Genomic DNA, 25,242 nt, shown 5'->3' with positions numbered 1-25,242 from the left:
TTTCATCATATATCATTTTCACCATATGCGCTTTTAATCATATGTGCTGCGCTTTTCGTCATATGCACTTTTCATTATATGCGCTTTTAATTATATGCGCTGCGCTTTTCATCATATGCGTTTTTTATCATATGCGCTGCGCTTTTATCATATGCGCTTTTTATCATATGCGCTTTTAATCCTATGCGCTGCGCTTTTCATCATATGCGCTTTTTATCATATGCGCTTTTCGGTGCTACATAGATATTTCTCATTTTCGATTATCATTGACTGATAATCATATCCATTATGATATATATCAGAGAAACTTAACAAATTTCTCTTTGAATTGGGAGAAAACAAGACATTGTTTACCAAAAAATTCGTACCATTTGGTAATATGAAATTTTGCCTTTTTCGTTCCTTATATCAAGTTTGCAAGAGCTGATATAGTATTTATAATTCCTTCATTTGATTTAAATCAATGAAATATTTCTTAGATTTGATCATAGTGTGTATGTTACTACTATCTGCAATACATAGGTCTTTACCATTTAATTGATGTTGTATTTCAGCAGGATTCATACTAAAACTTCAAATAAGATAAGCAAATAATGAGTTATATTTCAGCAAGATAATCAAATTATATTACCTGCAAACAAGTTATAATCTGAAGTACATAAAAGATAACACTTAATAAAACATATGCGTTATGGTCTAAAACCATTTATTTATGAGTGATATATAAAAAAAAACTAGGCATCTTAGAAAATTCAAACCATTCAAGTCTCAAGGTAGCTCAGGGTTAATTTAATCAAGATTTGTCAACAGATTTACTCTCGTTTTCTTTTCTTTTGGGACTTATTTGTAGAGCTAAACAAGATGTTCATGTATTCAAGAAATACTAGACTGATGATCCACGTTACCAGATCATTAATAAGAATCTCCGAAATTCTTATAAGAGCGTCTACTAATATCTTTAATTTTATTCTTTCATGGATCACCGTTATTATTATTATTTTTTTTTTTGATAATTAATATCGTATCTATCTTTGAGTATTTTCCATAATACACTTGGATTTTCGATCATATAATATGTAGATTCTAAGGACTCGTCAATATGTTTGCTAAGAAAAATACTTACTATTGCTTTCTCTTGTTCGGAATAATTGTTATTTTCATTCAGGGTTTCTAAAATACCGTTTGATTCGAGATGTTTTTCTACATTCATAACCCATGTTAAGTAGTTGTTCCTACTTGTTCTAAATGAGCAAATTTAAGCCTTTTCAAATTCGACATTTTCTATTATCAAAAAGATGAATAACATAAATCATAATCATAATCAACTTCTATTCATAGACAAATAATAAAATGAAATTAGAATCATTTTAAATTCATAAGTAGCAAACAACAGAATAATGGTATGATTACAAATAATAAAACCACAAGGGCAGGATAGAATATAGGTTCACCCGGTGGTATATTAGCAACAATGATGATAGTTAATATGACCAATACAATAGGAAAAATCATCCTTGTGTGAATCATTTTTACAAAAACTTTTTGAGAGTAGTAATCTGAAAAATGAAGATTGATTTGTGAAAATGTGAAAACGGAGATGTTTATTTTATATTTGAAAAATATAGTTGTTGTAACGTCGTCAGTTGACGTTAACAACCGTTATGTATATATGACCGTTGTAACGTCGTTAGTTGACGTTAACGAATAAAGTCACTATATCAAAACGCGTATGAGTAATATAAAGGACAAGATTTTTTTTCTTATTTTAACTTTTAAGATTTACTTTTAATAAAAATACAAACTACTTTTCTTATTTTAACTTTTAAGATTTACTTTTAATAAAAATACAAACTACTTTTTCTTATTTTAACTTTTAAGATTTACTTTTAATAAAAATACAAACTACTTTTTCTTATTTTAACTTTTAAAATTTACTTTTAATAAAAATACAAACTACTTTTTCTTATTTTAACTTTTAAGATTTACTTTTAAGAATAAACATTAGTATGCATGAAATAAATAATGATTAATTGCATAAGTAATCATAAATGTTAGATAACATATAAAGACCCCATCGTATTCGTATTGATCGGAATTAATCTCGACCCATGGTACCGTGTTGTCAAATGACGTGTTGCGTACATAAAGTACCGTGTTGTCAAATGACGTGTTGCGTACAATCATGAGGTCTTATTAACATAAATATAAATGTTAGTGAAGTTAATAAGAGTTAGATTACAGAAAATATAATTCAGGCGGTATAACCGACCATATATAACTTAAATAACATAAATATAAATGTTAGTGAAGTTAATAAAAGTTAGATTACAGAAATATAATTCAGGCGGTATAACCGACCATATATAACTTAAATAACATAAATATAAATGTTAGTGAAGTTAATAAAAGTTAGATTACAGAAATATAATTCAGGCGGTATAACCGACCATATATAACTTAAATAACATAAATATAAATGTTAGTGAAGTTAATAAAAGTTAGATAATTTCTTACCTTGATTAGTGACGTGTGCTTGCTTAGATAAACCTTGATTATACGGAGCACTTCTTGCTGATAACGTGTTATATTTCAGTAGGCTTATAACTACCTTTAGTGGCCTGGTTCAATATATTCAAATTGAAAGAACCAACAAAAGAGAGATGTGTTGTAGAAGATATAGGAGAGCAAGAGGTTGAAGAGAGGTGTGATGTATTTAATGTATATGTGTGTTTTTGTAACTTACATTATGCACATATATATAGTACAAATTTTACTATTTATATTTGACTAATTACCATCCATATTTAACTACTAAATTTACAACAATATACTCTATATTGTGATAACTTTCACTCTCTTTCTTAATATCGATCACTGCCTAGTAATTTAAAATTAATAATCACAACTTATATTAAACTAAATCTACAATTATTCTAACATTTTAATAATAGACATTTCAACGGAACCACAATACTAAGCTATTTGGTGTTGATCTCATTACTATTATCACTATATTATCTAATACACAAAAATGGTAAATAGTAACTAGGAGTATTTTCGTCCTTTCATTTTTTTTTTAATTCTAATTAAATTTCACTTTACTATATTACTTAATAGACAAAAATGGTGAATAGTGACATTTTCGTTCTTTCACCTTTTTTTTAATTCTAATTAAATTTCACTCCACCAACAAAGATTCCCACACTTTTTTCAAATATTCAAATCGGCCCCCCAAACAGGGAATAAAGTGTCAAATAACCATTTTCATAAAAAATCTTAAATAAACTTCACCCAAATATTCAACGGGTCATATCTTCTCGCTCGCAAAGCGTTAAATTTTTCCGACACCATCGTTAAACTCGAAATAATTTTAGGAATACAATGTCACTAACTATACGCAATACGGACGTTTTTTAAAAAACGCTAAATATTTGGGGTACTTTTCATACACGTTGATTTTGCGTTAAATTTTTAAAAGTCGATAATTACATAGCTAAATGCGGAGATGGACATATATATTGTTAATTTAAAATAACATTTAAATTTTTCACGGGTTATACCTTTTAGTTCGACCCGAGTTGCGCTTTAACGACATCATTCTTTAGTCACGAAATAATTTTACAAACTAAACGCAATAAATACATTGAAAACTGAACCCCCGGCGCGAAGCGACGGTTCAACAACTAGTTAACTACAAAATAAACTTAGTACTCCACACTAAGCTTTGGATTCAAAGATCAATAAATCAAGGAAACATGTATTTGTTCCTTGTTGAATGGTAAGTATCGGGTTTGAAAACGTACAATTTTAGGTATTTCTCAAAATCACAAGCGGTTTCAGTATAGATAACTAATTTCAAACAATTTTATAATAATATATGCATCATTGAATGTGAGAAAATGAATAAAAGTAGGAGTGATAAGCAAGTCAAAAGCTGGTTTGAATAATTACTTTTTTTTTTCTTTTTTTCTTTTTCCAGCAAAGATGAAACCATTCCATAAAAACACACTTCATCAAAATGATGAAGGCAACGATTACAAAAAAAATCACTCGGATTTTACATATAATTATTGAAAATTAAGCCGAGAGACATAAAATACCGGGATTATTTTCCCACACATAAAATTGATGGCTAAATCATAATTTAAAAAACGAAGCCCACAAGAATACTTTGAATTTGACTTGGCGAACAATAGATTTCCAACAAGTGTAATTTCCGTTGAAGATGAAATCGTTTCTTGCTAACCATATTGCCCAGATAGTAGCCGGCCCGATCAATCTCCAAAATTTCTTGTCGCCAATCCCCATACCGTAGAACCAATCGGCCGAAAATTCTAGAATTGATTTCTGAATGATCCACCTTATGTTCCACCATTTAAAGAGGGCGGACCATTTATTAAAAGACCACGGACAATGAATAAGCAAATGTTCCACGGTTTCGGCCTCTTAATAACTAGTACTTAATAACTCAACTATGCTAATTAGGGCACATAACGGATCATTTAATTTTAAAAATTATAACAATATTTACAGTTGAGATCATTACTTTATACCAATTTCAAAAAAATACGGACGATAAATGTAAAAAATAATAATTTTTATAATGATGTCGGGAAGAAAATAATACCAGATTTATTGATCACAAGCGGTACCCGACCCGTGATGGGCGGATAATATCATTAAATCCTACCCGCGGGCAAGGGTACGGGTAAAAAATTATACCCGCCAACGGGTCGCGGGCGGGTCGCGGGTACATACTACCCGTCGCGGGTAATACTCGATCCGCTAATTCATGAGACCGCGAGTTTATACATACAATTATCAAATTTAAAAATGATTTTACTTGTAATGCAATAATGATTAAAAAATAATATTAAATATAAGTAAAAAACTTGATTTTCATGTCATTTTACACATGTATTTTGTACATATAGTTCATAAATAATAAAATTATCTAACTTTTCGAAAAGAAATTTAACGAAGTTGTATGTTACTATTACCCATGGGTTTACCCGCGGGTGATGGGTATTCGCGGGTCACGGGCATGGGCGAAGTTTTTTTACCCGCGGGCGGGTAACTGGTCTCAACGAGCAAAAAAACAACCCGACGAGCGGGTCGCGGGTATATAGAACCCGTGCCCGTTACCCGCGGGCGCCATCCCTAGATGAAATTGAGGAAGTAGACGCTTCTGAATATAGAGTTGAAGACATCAATTAAATTAATTCGAAACAAAATTCACAAAAAATTTCTCCGTATAATTACTTATACGTTTTAAACTACTGAATTTGGGAACTCATAAAAAGGTTTTGTTCTCAAATTTTATTCTGAAAAAAAGTAAAGAAAATAAAGCCGAGGGAAAATAGTATTCTAAGTTTTATGTTAGAGGGAAGGGGAATGAAGAAAATGTATTACTCCGTATTTAATATAACAAGCACGTGGTCAGCGGCGCGATGCAGCGACAAACCCGGTTGATATTTCTACGTCTTCATTTATCGTTTACAAAAGTGTTTACATAGGTATTTGTTAACATCAGCGTTATCATTATCTGATACATTTTTAAGCAAAAGATGTTTTAAACTGTCATTGAGGTTTCTTAAAGAGCATATTATATTGTAGGATAATTCTTCTCCGACACCCAAAATTATATGCTCTTCAATGGTTCTTGTGTTTGCTTAGTCTTTCTTTTTCTTCAATTTCTTAGCATGAGTGTTTGTTGTTAAAATGAAGTAGTTAGCCATAAGTGTATGTATGTTGTTTTGATTTCAGTAACTTATAGTTTTAGTTCTTAACGTTGTTGAAATAGTAGTGCTCGTTTTGCAGTGGTAGCATTTGCTGATGAGCTTTTTGCTTCCAGTGTTGTACGTGCAAAATGTTGTTTATTTCAAAACGATAAATAAACTTATAAATCAAACCAATACTTGGTGGGTCGTCTGGATATACTTGGTTGGTTAAGTTCAACAAAAAAATCTAATCTAGCTATGAAATAACTACCTTAATACTGTAATGAAGATGAGAATTTCTAACCTTTTCTCTAGTATTTGGCCACCAGCAAAGTGAGCGAAGTAGGTATTGTAGAACTGACAAATAAAAGTTTGTGAAACTTTCTTAGATCTCTAATAGTCGTGTTCTTTAAACCATGCTAAAACTTTCACTAAACATTGTGTAGCGACCCGACAAAATCGTCATTGACAGCGCCGTCTACTTAGGTCCCGTCACGTGGTCATAAGTCTCTAAAACAACGTTTGATCAAAATATGTCGCATTCATTTCAATTATAAAGATGTTTTAAGGTTTACAAAGTAGGTTCGACGACCAAACATGTTACAATGTTATAAGTACAATTGAAACCTATGCGACACAAATTAAGTTAAGTCAAAAGACGCTCCACGTATGCATGTATACTCGACATCCAAGCAAGTATCAAAAGTAATGAACGGAAGCATGTATCACAAAACGTTCAAGGACCTGAAAAAAACATAGAAATCTGTCAACGAAAACGTTGGTGAAATCATAGGTTTAAGTAAGTAAGTACAAATGAACCACAAGATTTATATCATTGAAATAATAGTAAACCATTCTAAAATTGTTATCACGAGCACCCAATTATCAAGGCTTAACTTTCCATCCATAGAACCCCATCACAATAGTGTTAGAACATACACTGTTTCTCGAAAATATATTTCATCCGAATAACGGTAGCGAACCGTCCGAATGAGGGTTTGTCAAACCCATATGGCCATATAACATAAGTTCTCGCTTACACCCGGCAAGTGTAACTAATGATAATCAAATTGAGGATTTTTTTGTTCAAACTCGTATGTAGAATGTTTGTTTTCCTGTACTTGTGTTCACTTAGTAAAAAGAAACGTTTATGTTTTCTCATCCCAAATGTAAGTTCAAAAGAGTAAAAGTGGGACTATGATCTCACCTTGAGTGCAAGCGTATAAAAGTACTTCGCAAGTAAATGTGTGCAAGAACGAATGCTAGTCTTGACCTAAACAAGTAGGTCGTATCAATAACGGTAAACACGATTGGTCAAAGTGTTCAATTAGTCCTATGGCTCGTTACGACTCGATGATATAGCATGTGAGTCACGTTGTCAAGTTTCATGCAAGATACAAGTATGAAAGCACGTTAGAACGATTGCATAAGTATTTGGTTAAGTTTGATCAAAAGTCAACTTTGGTCGGGTCAAAGTCAACAAAAAAGTCAACACGTTCGGGTCGGGTCCCGAACTATTTTTCTGAGGTTTTTAATCATATATAAGCATGTTAGAACAAGTTACATGTGAATTGGAGGTGCGTAGCATACTTAGAATTAAACGAAAAATGACCAACCAAATCAGAACCTGACAGTTCATCTGGACGGCGTCCCAATATGCTGGACGGCGTCCAGTATTGAAGGACTGGACGGCGTCCCAATATCTGGACGGCGTCCAAATTAGTATCCAGGTCCTGTTTGCTGAAACTCTCAAGTGCACGAACCAAAACCCAAACAATCTCAATTTATGACCCGCAATCAATCAAAACATGTATCTTATGTCATCGAAACGGTATTTTGACGAGGAAAACAACTAAGCATATTTCATCAATCAATCTACCACTTACAACAACCAAAACCACATTAAATGCTCATCCTTACTTGCATCCAAGTTCATAAATCTCATTTCATGAATCGGACAACCAATTTACATGTATGATATGCCGTTTCGAAGGTAACCAAGCATACAATCCAACCAAACACTTACCAACAACAATTCATGGCATTCAATGCATCAAATGTTCACATTTAGTTCTATCAAACCCTAACCAACATCACCAAAATCAATAATCAAGTTTATGAAGTTTTCTAAAGCAACGTACACATCAAATTGAAGCTAGTGATACTAGTAACACAATTAAAACATGAACTTTTAACATCTAGCAACTTTTAAGCAACTAAATCTCAAGAACAACACACCAAAATTCAAGTTCATGCTAGTTACTTCAAAACAACAAGATCGAGCATACATATCATATATTCACGTTAGACTTGAGCCATAGACACCAATTAACACTTTTATAAGTTAAAAACATCAAGAACACAAAATCTAGTGATTTTAGAAAGTTACCCAAATGTAATGAAATCGGTATGAAATCGAAGAGGAAGATGCAAGGATTCCAAATATGTAATTTGTTTTGTAAAACACTTGCTAAATCGGGTTTGGATGATGATTCTTTGGATTGAATGTTTGAGAGAAAGTTGAAGTAGTAAAAAGAGAAAGAGGAAAAATGAATGGATGAGAGTGAAGGGTTGACCCTTTGACCTAGTCAAATGTTTGGTCCCTTGGCGAGTTTGGTCCCTCAAGTTTCATTCGGGTGCATGAATTACCTAAACGAGTTAATTTAAAACGCGTATCAACAGGAGATCTTATAAATATATAACGGACTTTAAAATAGTTAAACGAAAAGTAAATGGAAAAAGGCGGGATGTTACACATTGTGCCCATTCTGATATAGTATTCTTAAACTCGGCCACCTGCAATGAAGTGGATATATTGGGTTCCATGTGTCAAACTGGGTGTAATACATTTGGTTGTGAGTATTAGGATTGAGAAGAAATAGTATTCTGAATATAATGGTTCAAAAGAAGTCATACGCGCGTATTCTAAAAGTGACAAAACAGATTCACAATATAATATAATCAAAAGCGACACAATAGCATTTCATCTTATTGATTGAAAGTAACAAAACATAGATAACATTTTTTAGATTAGAACCTATTATTGTGACGCCCAGTACAAAATCAATGTGTAGGGATCATCATTAACAGCGGTAGCAACAACGTCTAAGCACCTGAGAAATACATGCTTAAAAAGTCAACACAAATGTTGGTGAGCTATAGTTTGTTTGTAATCAGTAATATAATGTAGACCACGAGATTTCGTATTCAAAATAGTATCTCAAATCCGTATGATAAAGTATATGCTTATACGTGGGCACCCGGTAACTAACTTAACGTAAAATAAATATCACCCCCTAAAAGTACACTTGGCGAGTGCGTATGTTCTCGAAGTATTAAACACCCGTTAAATGCTAGCGCGATTAGCTCGAGTGGGGATGTCAAACCCTATGGATCCATATCTAATATTCGCGTTCACCGGTTCAAAAACCAATGATAAACGTTACCGTGCTAAGGGGAATCTTTGTGCCGTTATATTACCCACACATACATAAAGTTTAAGTACTCGTGTCTAGTATGTAAAAACATAAAAAGCGCATGTATTCTCAGTCCCAAAAATTGTTAAGTAAAAAGGGAAGCTATAACTCACAGTGAATGTGCGGTAAAAGTCGATATGAAAAGTTTGCAAGTAGTAAGTCGGTTCGAAAGGTCGTCAACCTAAGTCAAAGGTCACTAAGTCAGTATGTTGTCCCCAAAAGTTTAAAATTGCATAAATTAAGTTTAAGTGTCATCATCATCATCATCATCATTCATAAAAGCTAAAGTAAGTTTCACAAGAATAGAGATCGAAACAATAGGCTGACTTTGGACAGCTGTTACGACCTCTATAAAAATTGAAAAGACGCGTAGTCAGTGGTCAAGGCTCCGTATATGAGTTCTCTAACCGCTGACCAATTTTCAGAAGCTAACTCGTCTTCGTTTGACCGTGGCGACAGTTTAAGTGTGAGTAGGTCAGAAATTTTAGCACAACGTTACAAAGGCGTAGCACTTTTTGAACTATGTTAAACGAAAAGTCATCTACTGGAAACGAACTATCTGAAAATCAATTTTCCAGAAGCCCAAAGAGTCTGATCGAACCCCGAAAAATAGTAACAAGTGCTCCAGTGGGATTCTTGGTGCTTGATGCTCATCACGGTTCTCATCCTTGATGCTTGTAGCTTCAAGTGTACAACTCATTGATGTGTTAGCATCACTTTGACCAAGATTCAACCATTAACATACAAAATGTCAAGACTAAGTAAGAATTCAACTCACTTAAGAGTTTTAGAAGGATGATGAACCAATATTACATCATATTCTTAGTCTTAACCCAAACACAAATTCTATCTACAACAAAAGCTACAAACTTTCATTCAATCAAACAAACAAGACATAATTTTGATCAAACAAAGTAATGGAACCCTAAGCTAGAGAGCTTGGATCCTTTTCACAAAATTTATGAGATTACAAAGCTAGAAAGCTTGAATCTTTTATGTTCTTGAAGATCTTGAAAGCATAAAGCTAGATCTTCAAGTTTCATGAAGACCATAAACACAAGTTTTGATCTTTATAACAAAATAAAGAGACCATAAGCTAGAAAGCTTAGATCTAACAAAAGTAATGAAGATTCAAAGCTAGAAAGTTTGAATCTTGATTGTTCTTGAAGATCCTTGAAGCATGAAGCTAGATCTTCAAGTTACATGAAGACCACAAACACAAGTTTTGATCTTTACAACAAAATAAAGAGATTATAAACTAAAAGATTTAGATCTAACAAAATAAGTGAAGATTCAAAGCTAGAAAGCTTGAATCTTCCATGTTCTTGAAGGATTCAAACCCAATTTTGAATCTACAAGATATAAGAAGATCAAAAAGCTAAAAAGCTTGATCCAAGTATGATGATGATGATGTCGTGTATGAAAGAAGATGAAGAAGAAGAAGAGAAATAAAACTTAAAACTTACAATTTTTAGAGTGAGTAAGACTAGATAGAAAATAAGAGAGCAAGTGTGTGTAAATTGTGAATGAGATCAAGTGTGAAATGTGAGGAAATAGCTTGGTATTTATAGGAGATGAGGGTGTTGGGGAGGCCTCTTGGCCATCGATCATGGGGGGAGGGGGGGGGACACAAGGGGGACAAATTTTTCTTTTTGGTTAATAGTGGTATGAAGTTGGTGCTTATGTTGGGATCCCATGCAACATTAGTGATAATGGTAAACAAAAATGCTATTATGTTGCCTCTTGTAAATAGAAATTTGTCTTACATATAAATGGGTCATAATCCATTAATAAGTGGGCTAATTAAATAGTCCACTAGCTAGAGTAGGGTGGGCTAAAGTCCAACAAGGTAGAAAGTCCAACTAGACTAACTAGTGTGTTCCAGTAAATTACTAAGCGTAATTATGCATCCAAAAACCCAAGTAATTGTTATTATAAAATAACAATTAGTATTACGTAGTCATAATATTCCGATTATGACCAAAGTTAAACGTGTACCAAGTAATTATCACGTTGTAAGATGTTAACCAAAGTAATTATCATGAAATAAGATCCCAGAGCATAAACTCGCTCAGTACGCACAAATACGCAGTTTCGTGAAAGTAATAAGCACAAAAGTATAAGTCGAAAAAGTCGGGTCGTTACATTACCCACCTGTTAATGAAAATTTAGTCCCAAAATTTTGAGGAGTGACCTACAACGGTACCGAATTTGAAGAAGAAGGAGCGTATCAAAGTTCCGAGAGACTCGTGGGCTCAGAAGTGAGTTATTTACCTTGAAAGGTACTTGGGCTTATAAAAGTAAGAATAGGTATATGCCATTAATTAAGTCTCTTGTCCTAAGAGATCAACAAATTGATTTTGTTTCTCGCTAACATGAATATGTCATCCGAATATATACCCACAAAAGGAGAGACGATGTTTTTAGCCTTACATGCATCTTCAGTAAGCTGGATGCATGAAATACATTATGAATGTTACTAAACTCATCTAAAACATTGAGCGCTCATGTCGCAATATAAAGCTGACAGGTAGAATGGAAAACATACTGATAACAACGTACCGCATGTGAACTTATCCCTGGGATGGAATGAAAGCACAGTTCCATAATGTAACTTTATCCTTTCAGTTACATGTTGAAGTTAGGGTTAACATTAACTTAGAACAACATATAGTTGCAACCAACGAAGGAAGGAATATGTAGAGTAACCACACCAGTGTTAAAGACATTTTAAGCAGTCCCTTCCAAGAGGATAACATGATTCTTAGATTTCTAAAGTAATCTATATTACATTTCCGAAAGAAAATCGCACGAAAGGTGTAATCTTTGAATGGGAGTGAACTCTTCGAGTGGGTTATTCTGAATTTATCCTTATACTTAAGGGGATGCGCGGATGAGAAGATACGTGAACCCTTGGTCATAAAGAATGGTTTACCTCAAGTGAAAAAAATCCCCAAAAATAATTTCTTGTACCTCAAAATACTGAATTCTAGAGATGACGTTTACGAGGGTGTTGCGATTAGCTGTGAAACCCACCTAGTGCCTTTCCTACAATGGGGTGACCACTGAGTGTACCTCAGAAAACTGATTTATCGGCCCGTGTTTTTGTCATGTCTAACCTTAAAAGGAACATTTTATGAGCGCAAAGACTTCCTAACTAATTTTATAAAACTGCCATCCAAAGTGGCTCAAGAGTTTTTAACAAAGATTTTAATGGTAAGCTTCATCCCTAAACGGGAGACGAGAAGAAGTGTGATCCATACATGGTGTAGACTAATACGAAAACCTTTAATAAAATCAACCAAGGAAGTTTTGAAAAACCTTTAAACGTTTGATGTGACAACATAAACGGAAAAAAGTTCTTAGTAAATTTAGAAGTATGTACAACGTGTATCATTCTGCACAAAACTATTTGACTTAAGTTAAACAACTCGATAAAGGAGCGATTTTTAAATAATTTGAAGGTAAAACTTAGTATGTACTAAACCAAAATAAGTAAGGGTAAATTTATTAACTTAATTATATACATACATATATGATTTTATAAATCGCATAAGTGACAAAAAAATTTTATTACTTTCATTTGTCCATAAATCTCATGAGGACCGCACAATAAACGTGTAAAATTTTTGATAAACATAGTTTTTCGTATTTCAGAGGTTACGAGTTGAAAAAGATCGAGTGAAAAATCTTTGAATCATCGGGTGACATGTTACTAGGTAATGAAAACTAATAAATTAAATGTAGTTTTGATAACATAAGTCTTTGGGCCAAAAATGTACACGTATGAAGCCGTTGCTAAAAAGTGAGGTATGAAGGATAGAGCATGAGGATGAGAAGTTAATCGTTTTTTGACTTTGCAAAAAGCCAAACAGGTTATGACTAATATTAAAGTCGGAATACTGGTGGTGTTAATATCACTAAATGAGAATCTCTTGGAATAAGTCAGGACTTAGAGTTATGTAACAAAGAGCGTTGTTCCAACAAGTGTGGCAAATAAGACCCTTGGGGTAACGCAATAATTTTGATTGGTTTAAGTGTTAGTGGATGCCCGAAGGCTCTGCATAATGTGGTAGTAAGTGCCTTCATCACATACACACACACACACATACACACACACACACACACACACACACACACACACATGAATCTCTTAATTTCGACGGTTGTGAAGTCTTCATGATGACTGGGATAAGAATAACACGAAAAATTTTATATAACAAGCAACGAAATTTTTTATGGAAATCGTTTAAGGTGACAATGTAAGAAAAGAAATGAAGTTCTTAGTAAACTAGAGTTATGTACAACATGTACTATTCTAAGTAACATATTTTTTGAATAAAAGAATTGATTTGTAAAAGCTAAAGTAAAATTTCATATGTACTAGTAAAAATAAGTAATTATTTACTTTATTAAATATATGATTTCTAAAAGATGTACAAATGGCAATAAAATAAATTTATTTTTATAAACTTTGAGGGGATCGCATAGTAAAATAGTGTGAGTAAAATTTTGGCAAACAAAATTTTCATATTTCGGAGGTTACAAGTTGAAAAAAAGATTGATGAGGATTGGGTAAAAGATATTTGAAAATTTCGGGTGATATTTGAGGTAATAAAAACTATTGAATTTAAATGTGGTTGACGACTATTAGTAGGACATAAGTCTTTCGACCAAAAATGCTTAAGTGTGAAGTTGTTGCTTATAAGTGAGATACGAATGGGAGAGTATGAGGATGGGAATTAACTACCCATTGATTTTGGAAAATTTCGAACTGGTATGACTAATATCGAAGTAAGAAGGATGATGGTGTGATTATCATCGATTAAGAAATCTCTCGGAATAAGTTAGGATTCAGAGTCGCGTAAGAATGAGTATCAAATAAGATTCTTGGGTAGTCTTTAATATAGAATCTGAATTGCTGAAGTGACGGGATACAATTTCCTTTATGTATCTTTGTGAAAGTTTATCCATTGCATCGGTTTCTTTCATGGTTAGAAAGTGAGCAGTTTTGGTGAGACGGTCAACAGTAAACCAGATAGTGTCATAACCGCCTACCATTTTCGGTAGCTTCGTGATGAAATCCATTGTTATTACTTCCCACTTCCATTGTAGGATTTCGGGCTGTTGAAGTAACCTAGATGGCTTTTGGTGTTCGGCTTTGACTTTGGAACAAATCAGACACTTCCCAACATAAGTAGCAATGTCCTTTTCTCATGACCTTTTGTGCCTTCATGCAACTAATAAGGTTTGACTTCGGGCTACACCTTTCCCGTAAACTATTAATGGCTCACCATTCTCGCGAGGTATACGAATAATCTTCTTGCTATAAGAAATTTTCGCGTTCATCCTAGAAAGCCAGTCCGTTCCAACTATTTCATCAAAGCTTCCTAACTTAATGAGTATTAGATTAATCCTAAAGTCCATTCCAACCAAATCTTATTATACTGCCGTAATTTTTTTTTATCAATCTTCTCTAATAACATCTGCTTGTGCGTAGGTAACTAATCCTTTTCAACTACTACTTTAAAACTTCCAAGTTTTGTTGGCATGAGGTCATCTCCAAATGACCCACCTGTAAATTTTAAGGTACTACCTTAAATTATTCCTTTCTTTCTGCCAGCTTACCATTAGCTTGTCCTATAGAATACTTAACTCTCATGGTTGTTAATGGCTTATTAGTCATAACACTAAGGTTCTTAGATATAAGGTTTCTATCGCTCTATTATTAAACAATTTCGAGACAATAAAACGTTGTGGCGAAACGTACCCTAACTAAAATCAGGATCCATGCGAGCCTCCATAGCTGAGATAACGATTTCTCTACCGCAAGTAAGTCCAAAGTTTTTCCTATTGTGAACTTTTTCCTTAAGTGTTCAGGGTGTCTATATCTATAACAAATTTTCAGGTTATCAATTCTGCAATCAAGGCCTTTCTTGTACAGTATCTGGGCTAACTGGTTATTCTTTCCCTACCTCTAACAGACCATAATGCGTATACTCAAGTGGTTCCTACCAAAATTTTCTTTGAATCACTTCATATTCCTTATATAGTAACATTGGGACTTCTGCATGATTTACTTCAATATAATCACGCTGGCCTGGCGTCATTATATTGTACTAAATCGTACGCTCATTCCAATATCACTCCATATGGTCAATGTAATGTGTTCACTTCAAGTTCTACTCAATTTCATCTAACGGCGTCTTATCTATGCTATCTCAAAACAAAATCTACATACTTAATCTCACGGCTTCTTGGTGTGGGTTCGTAGGTTATGTAGGTCATGCATCAATGCCTAAATGTCCCGAAATTTCTTTTAAATGTTCGGGTTCAGGTAACGTCGTTAGGTTCCTTTCTAGAAATTCAATCTGGGTCTCGCATAGAGTTGTACGTGTTGCAAGTAGTAATACGATATATTTTGAGGCGACTCCCAAGTCTTTGGGTATGGCTGAGCATCAGTGGAAGACACTATGACTTTGTGAAAGGAGATGCCTTCCCGACTTCTCCAATGCCTAAGAGTGTTAGGGACCTAAATCCAGAAGTGTCGTTAGATCTTCGAGTAGTGGTGAAGAATGAAAGAGATGAGCGACGTTCATGAAAGCATACAGGATACGAGTCAACTTGCGGATACTGAACAACCTTCGAATGTTCATACGTTGTACGTGGCTAATTAGGGTGAGCTCGGGGGCGGGGCGAGGTGCGGTTACTCCGACAAGTCTTCACATATCTCCTCCTACGAGGATCAACTTTAGTGGGCGTGAAATCTGAGGGGTACTCTTCCTAGATTGCGTGAAGTAACGTTTCAATCTCTGGAACGATGGAACGGTAGTAACAGGTGGATTACAATACTAGTCCTTAGGATTAGAAGAGTGGGAAAAGGGTTCAGAGAAACATCTGAATTAGGAAGATAAATTCTCCAAGTCGGTACGGCGAATAGCAGACATGTAGTAAGCACGTAATCGGGCATAATAACTACAGCAGCCTAGATTGTCTACAGCAGTACATAGCATGACAATAATAACAGTATCAAACAGAAGTATCATGCAAAAAGCAGATAGTAGCATGCAGTAGCGAGAATAAGCAATAGCATACAGCAAGTTCACATAGCAGTAAAAGTAAGTAGTAGCATGCAGTAGTAATAAGCAGTAACATGCAATAAGATCTAACAGTAGCATGCAGTAGTTTCGCAGAAACAAATAAATGAGCAAGTTATAGATTAGTCCTATTAGCGAATCCTACTCGACTCGGTCAAGACTCACTAATGCAACCTAATTCCCTACAACCAATGCTCTAATACCAAATGTGATGCCCCATACAAAATCAACATGTACGGATCATCAACAACAGGTCTATTACATGGTACAATACTACATGATGTTTTAAAACAAGTTTTGCATTCATGAAAAGGTAACTTCAAATGTTTTACAAACGATAACTTGACACAAAGGTCATTACGAAGCCATTATTCAAAATAACATAAGTTGTGAATGCAAAAAAAAGTTCCATGATTGAGACATCTCTAAGTAATGCAGCAGAAGTCTAACACAGCGAGTCTGTAACAGCAAGTCTATACACCAAGACTATAACAGCAAGTCTAACAGCGGTAGCAACAACGTCTAAGCACCTGAGAAATACATGCTTAAAAAGTCAACACAAATGTTGGTGAGCTATATTTTGTTTGTAATCAGTAATGTAATGTAGACCACGAGATTTCGTATTCAAAACAGTATCTCAAATTCGTATGATAAAGTATATGCTTATCCGTGGGCACCCGGTAACTAACTTAACGTAAAATAAATATCACCCCCTAAAAGTACACTTGGCGAGTGCGTATATTCTCGAAGTATTAAACACCCGTTAAATACTAGCGCTACTAGCCCTAGTGGAGACGTCAAACCCTATGGATCCATATCTAATATTCGCGTTCACCGGTTCAAAAACCAATGATTAAACGTTACCGTGCTAAGGGGAATCTTTGTGCCATTATATAACCCACACATATATAAAGTTTAAGTACTCGTGTCTAGTATGTAAAAACATAAAAAGCGCATGTATTCTCAGTCCCAAAAATAGTTAAGTAAAAAGGGAATCTATAACTCACAGTGAATGTGCGGTAAAATTCGATATGAGAAGTATGCAAGTAGTAAGTCGGTCCGAAAGGTCGTCAATGAAGCGACCCGTCCTAATCCATAAGGACGAATACAATAACATATGATTACATCGTGAGGTATTTGACCTCTATACGATACATTTTACAAAACATTGCATTAGTTTTTAAAAGACAAACTTTCATCACATCGAAAGTTGACGGCATGCATACTATTTCATAATATATCCAACAATAAATGACCTAATAATATTCTTGATGAACTCGACGACTCAAATGCAACATCTTTTGAAATATGTCATGAATGACTCCAAGTAATATCTCTAAAATTAGCAAATGCACAGCGGAAGATTTCTTTCATACCTAAGAATAAACATGCTTTCAAGTGTCAACCAAAAGGTTGGTGAGTTCATTAGTTTATCATAATCAATCATTTCCATAATTATAATAGACCACAAGATTTCATTTTTCCTAAACATCATTCTCATATCAGGCATTTCGTAAACTGCATAGAGATAAAAAAAATCATTCATATGGATTGAACACCAGGTAATCGACCTTAACAAGATGCATATAGAATATCCCCATCATTCCGGGACAACTTTGGACATGATAAATTCGCCATCATTCTGGGACAACTTCGGACATGATAAATTCGCCATCATTCCGGGACAACTTCGGACATGATAAATTCGCCATCATTCCGGGACAACTTCGGGCATGATAAATTCAAAGTACTAAAGCATCCGGTACTTTGGATGGGGCTTGTTGGGCCCAATAGATCTATCTTTAGGATTCACGTCAATTAGGGTGTCTGTTCCCTAATTCTTAGATTACCAGACTAAAAAGGGGCATATTCGATTTCAATAATCCAACCATAAAATGTAGTTTCGATTACTTGTGTCTATTTCGTAAAAAATTTATAAAAGCAGCGCATGTATTCTCAGTCACAAAAATATATATTGCAAAAGCATTTAAAAAGGGAGTAAATGAAACTCACAATACTGTATTTTGTAGTAAAAATACAAATGACGACATTGAACAATGCAAGGTTGGCCTCGGATTCACGAACCTATATTAATTATATATATATATATATATATATATATATATATATATATATATATATATATATATATATATATATATATTAACACATATAAACGTAGTCAAATAGTTTCATCTATTAATTATATAATATTTATATTTTTAGTGTTGTAGTTATATAACTAAATTCTAATTAAAAAATATATATTTTATTTATATATTATATCTTTAGTTATATGTTATATATATTTATTTTGTGAAATAATTAATATTTGAACATATAATTATTAATACAAGTATATAATATTTATTTCTTATATAAAAATAATACTAATTATGATAAAATTATGATAATTCTAATAATAATAAAAAATGATAATTTTAATATTAACGATAAAAATAATAATGATAATATTAGTAATGATAATAATAATGATAGCCTTTAATAATAATAATACTAATAATGATAATTTTAATAATGATAACTTTAATAATACTAATAATAATAAAATAATAATAATAAAATGATAGTTTTCATAAAAATGATAATTTTAATAATTTTAATTATATTGATACTTTTAATAAAACTGATAATTATAATAATAATAATAATAATTCTAATAATAATAATAATAATAATAATAATAATAATAATAATAATAATAATAATAATAATAATAATACTACCTTAATAGGAAAAGCTTCAAAAATAAATTGCCTTGGCCCAGGCTTGAACCCAAGACCTCACAGTTAAACTCAACACCCTCATCCATGGAACTGCTCAACACATTCTGTTATATTCACAGATTAAATCTTTATAACAAATTTTTCTGTCTGCTTTTCTTCTTAACACTAATCGACTGCATCCTTAACAACCATTCTATTCGACCCAAAATGAAACTGAAAACACTGCAGTCCTTTATACTACAAGCGTGGCCCAACAATCTCATAAATATGAAGCCCAATGAGTAGTTTATATGTTATCGGCCCATCTTGACAGGTTTTAATCGATTGAGCAGCGAAGAATATAATAACAAATAATACCATACCATTATTATATGAAGTAGGGTTATCCCTTTGTGTTTTTTCGGCCATAAAGGAAAATAACTCAACAACAACATCTTTTGCATGCCTCCTTTTATTATTTATACGTCAAGACTTGTTAATTTGTTCGACAGGAAAAAAAATTTGTGGTTTAACAGCAGGATCAAATAAGAACGTATAGCAGTAAGGTGAGTAGTAGCAATTGAATAAAAATATAAAGGCAGGAGTAGTTTAGTGAACAGCAAGGTTGTTTGGTGATCAAAAGGGAAACAGAAACAACGAAAATAAATGGGTGTTGTAAGTGTGGATTTGTGTTGATTGTGTGCAAACAGAAAAACAATCGTAGTAGTTATACATCGGTGGTTGTTAACAGAATTTGAAGTGAAGGAGAGAAAGAGAAGTGATTTTCGTGGGTGTTGGTTTGGGTTTGACGGTGTATGGTGTACGAGTGTAGTGTTTGTGGGTGTTGATTCAATCGAATAAGATAAGGGAGAGATAGGAAGAGGTGGTGATGTAAATGTGGTGATTGTTCAGTCCATAGCAGGTGCATGAAAACCGTAATGAAAATAAACTGGGTATCGGTTACCAGAATTTAAAGAGAGAGTGACATTGCGGTGGTGATGGCGGTTGTGTGGTGGAAGGTGGCTGTTAATTGACCGGTGATCAAGCGAAGGTGATGATGGTGTGTGCGGGAGAACCCGAAGTGGGTTTAGATAGTGGAGATGATGGCTGTGGGTGGAGAACATGGTGGTGGTGATTCGATCTAAACAAAAAAATGGATATGGGTTTGTTAGTAAAAGATTATGGTGATGTTCATAGGATGATGGTGGTTATAGGACAATAGCAGCCTTCGATTTTGTAATAGAAATAGGAAATCAAATGGTAGATTACTTGGGTGTTCTTGGGTAATTTCAAGCAGAAAGATAATAATAATGAGTTGTAGGTGGTTTTCGTTCTATTGTTAAATCGAAGGTGGTGGGAGGCGATGATCGAAGAAGATGAGTGAAGTGGTAATGTGGTGCATGATTGTGATATGTATAGGTTTCACATATAACTGTATTTATATGTTTAAGTGTAAAGTGATTGAGTGGTGGATGTGGTTGTTCAAGGAACAAGTGTACTAGCCGTGATTAGTCGTGATTATGATGATGGTTATGGTTCATTGACCATTAGTGGTGCTCTGGTGGTGTGTCGATAGTTTGTAGAAACAAAGCCATAGAAATAAAAATATAAGAGATGATGGTTTGTGTATCCTTCTGAAACTCTTGATACACATATATATATATAAGATGTAACATATATATTATAATATTAATAGTAATTAATAATAATAATAAATTAACAACCTTTAACATGTGGGAGGATAGACTTTTAAACACAGTAATATAATTGAACTTCTCGTGACATATCATTGTACCTATCCTACCGACAGTTTTAACGGACTGCTAAATCGTACCCCGTTGTTAAATCAGTGGTGGATAAAAAGTTTCAGAAAAATCCCAAACTTTTAGATTAACTATATTTATTTACTTTGGTTATTATGGTATAAAATTCGATCCTTAATTTGTTAAATAAAAATTACATCAACTACCCCTCTCATTTCTAGGTAAAATATAAAAAGTGTTAAAACTTAACAAATAGTTCCTAAATACATTTTTAATAAGCCTAAAATTTATAGAACTCATTTTCGTATCACCGTTTATTTTAAAATTACATAAGTTTGAATTTAACTTGCTTAATCTCATCAAAACATCAAACGAGTGTTACAATCATTTAATATTTATATTTAATATACTCTATACATATATTTATATTTATTTTTATATGTATACACATTTATTAACAAATAATGGTTCGTGAATCGTCGAGACTGGTCGAAGGTCAATTGGATATATGAAACAGTTCAAAATTTTTAAGACTTCAACATTACAGACTTTGCTTATCGTGTCGGAAACATATAAAGATTAAGTTTAAATTTGGTTTAAAATTTCCGGGTCATCACAGTACCTACCCGTTAAAGAAATTTCGTCCCCGAAATTTGATCGAGGTCGTCATGGCTAACAATAAAAATGTTTTCATGACGAAAATGAGTTGATAAATAGAGTTTTTATCATCATTGAGTAATATGGATAAAATAATTCATTTATGTGAAGAATACGAGTGAAGCTATCACGAAAGAGTGAAATGAGTAAATGTAGGTTTGTCTTAACGGGTGACGTAGTCACGGTTGCTTTCCAGAATTCAAGGAAATTAAAGATATTCTTCGAAATCTATATAAGATTCAGTTCCTTGGTGAATAAGAAAATTAAGATCTCTATAATTAAATACGGTGATCTGCCTCGATTACTCTGTCCGATACTTTAATTATAAATTAAACTTTTTCCGTTCCATTATTTTCCACCACTCCCATTTTCTATAATCTAATTCATATTTCCAAATCATCAGTCAATATGCTCCATCCAGTTTTAATTCTGGATATATTCCTGACTTTCATATCAATCATTCTCCTTTTTCATCTACCACCGGAGAAATCTGGCTACTTCTACTATGATCTTGGGTTTATAGTGTATTTAGTTTTCCCGAGTCTTTATATTGCTATACGCATCAATATACACGGCCTGTAATTTCTGAATTGTAGTTGGGCTTTATACCTTCCCTTATGATTCAGAGCTCTTTGCCTTTTTATTCTCGTCTCGACCCTATGTATAAAAAGTAATGGTCTAAAATTCGTAGGTATGAAGTTTCGAATGAGTATAAGAAATGTTCTAAGAGAGAAATTGTAATGGCACAATCTTGATTGGTTAAATTACCAGATTTCAAGAGAAAAGATAGAACTATCAGGAAGATATGTTCTCGATATGTTTGAAGATTAGATAGAATGTAAGAGTCGTGTAACATGGCACATGATGACGTTATGGTCTGTGAATCATCACGTTTCATTAGAAACTCAGCATAACTTATTGTAATATAATCACGTTGATCAAGTGTCATTATATTATACTAACTCATGCTTCAGTTCCCAACACTACTTCAATAACATTCATATTTTAAGTTCGAATATTTCAGAATTTTGAAACTAAAACAGTTTCCATTCTGATGTAACGCTGATTTCGTAAAGAGATAAATGATTTCAGATAAGAATAGTTATGAAAATATCTTCAGAAATATGAAGGATATTTATAATGGAAGATACGATGATATCTTAGAATACCTAATATCGATGGATGATGAAGAAGATTTGTCTGTAAAGATTTAGAGTCAGGAACAAGTTATTCATTAATGACTTCAGCAGATACTGAATCATTTGGATTCTTTGAATGCAGGTTTAGTCTTTGTGATTTGTCCACAGTCTCCTTCATGGTTTGCTTAATCCGTTTTCCAGTTCCAACATTTCCGAGCCTTGTCAACATACAATTCTTTATCATCAAACTTTTAGCTGTTAAGGTTGTTTACAGTTTTTGTTGCTTCATTCAACTTTTCAAAATTCAGAGTATTTATTCGCAGACTGGGTGCTTTTCAGAATTTCAGAATAGAAGATCATAGTTCTAAGAGATAAATGTTATATGTATACATATAACTGTTGATGTAGAAACGTTGCGAGATTTCAAAATACTGATTGCTAATTCTCGGTAATTGATACGGTCATTCTCGTTACAAGATGTGGATGAGTATATGAATAGGTTTTAACGAACCAATATAATGGTTCTTCGGAGAGACTTAAGCCAATGAGTAATGAAGTTGCTGGTAAGTTTACTGCTAATGTGGTGGAATATAAACGGTTCCCCGATAACGATGACGAAAGACAAATTTATATATTAAAGTTATAATAAGGTTTATTCGAATGACAAATTGAAGTTGATTTGTTGGAGCTGTGACAAAATTGGCTAATTTGAAAAGGAATTGCAATGTTATTTTCGGTAATAACAATGCCAAAGGAGCTATTACAGATACGTGTTAAACGTTTACTCAGGTTCCGAGAGTTTTTCAGGTGCATAACTATATGCATAAATCTTTCCTTCCGTAGATGAAGTGCGGTTGATTCATTCCCTCGATTGAGGTGTTTTCAAGAATTATGAAAGGTTTGAACACAGATTGTAATCGTCAAGATACAATTGAAGTTTAAGATGAAATCAATTGGCAAACTTAAAGAATTGTTTAGTTTCATATGTTATAATCAATATTTTAATTCATTTTAATTGTTCAATGTTGGTAGTCCATAGTTAGTAGTCCATAGTTAGCAATTCAATAATTCATATATAGTTTAATATATAATATTCGAATTAATTAATACGTATCGTGACCCATTGTATACATGTCTCGGACTCGATCATAACTCAAAGTATATATATTATTTGAGAATCAACCTCAACCCTGTATAGCTAACTCGAGCATTACTGCATATAGAGTGTCTATGGTTATTCCAAATAATATATATAGATGACGTCAATATGATATGTCAAAACATTGTATACTTGTCCCGATATTTAAAGTGCGTAAAACAAATAACAGAAATTAAATGAAGATAAATAAAATTTGCGAGAATTTAAATTGCGATAAATAAATTGCGATAATTAAATTGCGATAAATAAATTGCGATAAATAAAATGTAATATGGAATTAACAGTTAGCTAGGAACAGTTAGCTAGGAATAGTTAGCGTGGATTCTTAACAAAATTTCTCATAATTAATTTGTTTGTTTCTAACAAATTTTATTTTGTCCAATGTTTTCTTCATTATGCCACTTGTTGAATTCTGATATATCAAAATCCAAATATGAAATTGAATGAAAATGGTTATTCTGCGGTGAACGGATACGTATATCTGTGGATGTAAGTAGGATAGTAAATGACTGTTGAATCAGATTCGAAGAATGTACAGTGTAACTTATTAATGTGAAATCTAAATATTTCTCGGGTATTACCTACCCGTTAAAATATTTTCACCATTAACAGTTTGTACAGGAGAATTTTTAATTACAATCTTTATGAAAACATATATACATATATATTTTCTTCAGATGTAATCATGGATTTAATGAGTTAATATGATATTAAACTCATTTGGTTTTCTGTTGGAACTAGAATGAATAATCTCTAAAACTTTAGAGATTACATAATCGCCTTGTCGAACGAAGATAAATGAGGTAGAACGATACGTAGAACGAAGATCATACTTGAAGTACAAATGGTGATATTGAGGCGTGTGATGTTGAGGCTTATGTTTTTGGTGGTACTGGTGTTGCCGGTACTGTTGTTGAAGCTAGTAGGTTTTGCACCATGTTTTCCAAGTTGATTACTCGAGAGCGAAGCTCGTTGACTTCTTCGATTACTCCAGGATGATTGTCGGTAGGAACGGGCGAATGAATAAGGTTTAGAATCTGAGTTATGATATAGTCGTGGCGAGATACTCTGGAAATGAAAGTGAAGATGGTGTTTCGAACTGGTTCGCCGGTAAGTGCTTCAGGTTCTTCGCCAAGAGGTGAATTCGGTTGGTGGAAGGGATCGCCTTCTCCGCGTCTCCATTGATTAAGTAGACTACGAACCCATCAGATGAATTGGGGATGGTTGATTGGTTGATTCATTCTGGTGACGCTGCCTCCGGAGCTTAGGTGAACATCCATGTCGGAATAGCTGTCGGGTTCCGAAGAACTTGAACTAGTGGCGAGTCCCATTTCGTACTTTCGAATAAAGGATTTTTCAATATGAAATGATTTTTGGCTATCGGATGGTATTCTAATTACATATAATATCTATATATATATAGAACAAAAGATTTCATAGATTACGGAGGAATTTACGGCATATGTCAGGCAAATCTACAGTAACAGATACTCTAGGATATGAAT

This window comes from Rutidosis leptorrhynchoides, chromosome 3 (assembly GCF_046630445.1).
Source record: "Rutidosis leptorrhynchoides isolate AG116_Rl617_1_P2 chromosome 3, CSIRO_AGI_Rlap_v1, whole genome shotgun sequence".
In the NCBI taxonomy this organism is placed as follows: domain Eukaryota; kingdom Viridiplantae; phylum Streptophyta; class Magnoliopsida; order Asterales; family Asteraceae; genus Rutidosis; species Rutidosis leptorrhynchoides.
The sequence above is the reverse complement of the archived record's forward strand: the minus strand, read 5'-3'. Positions refer to the sequence as shown.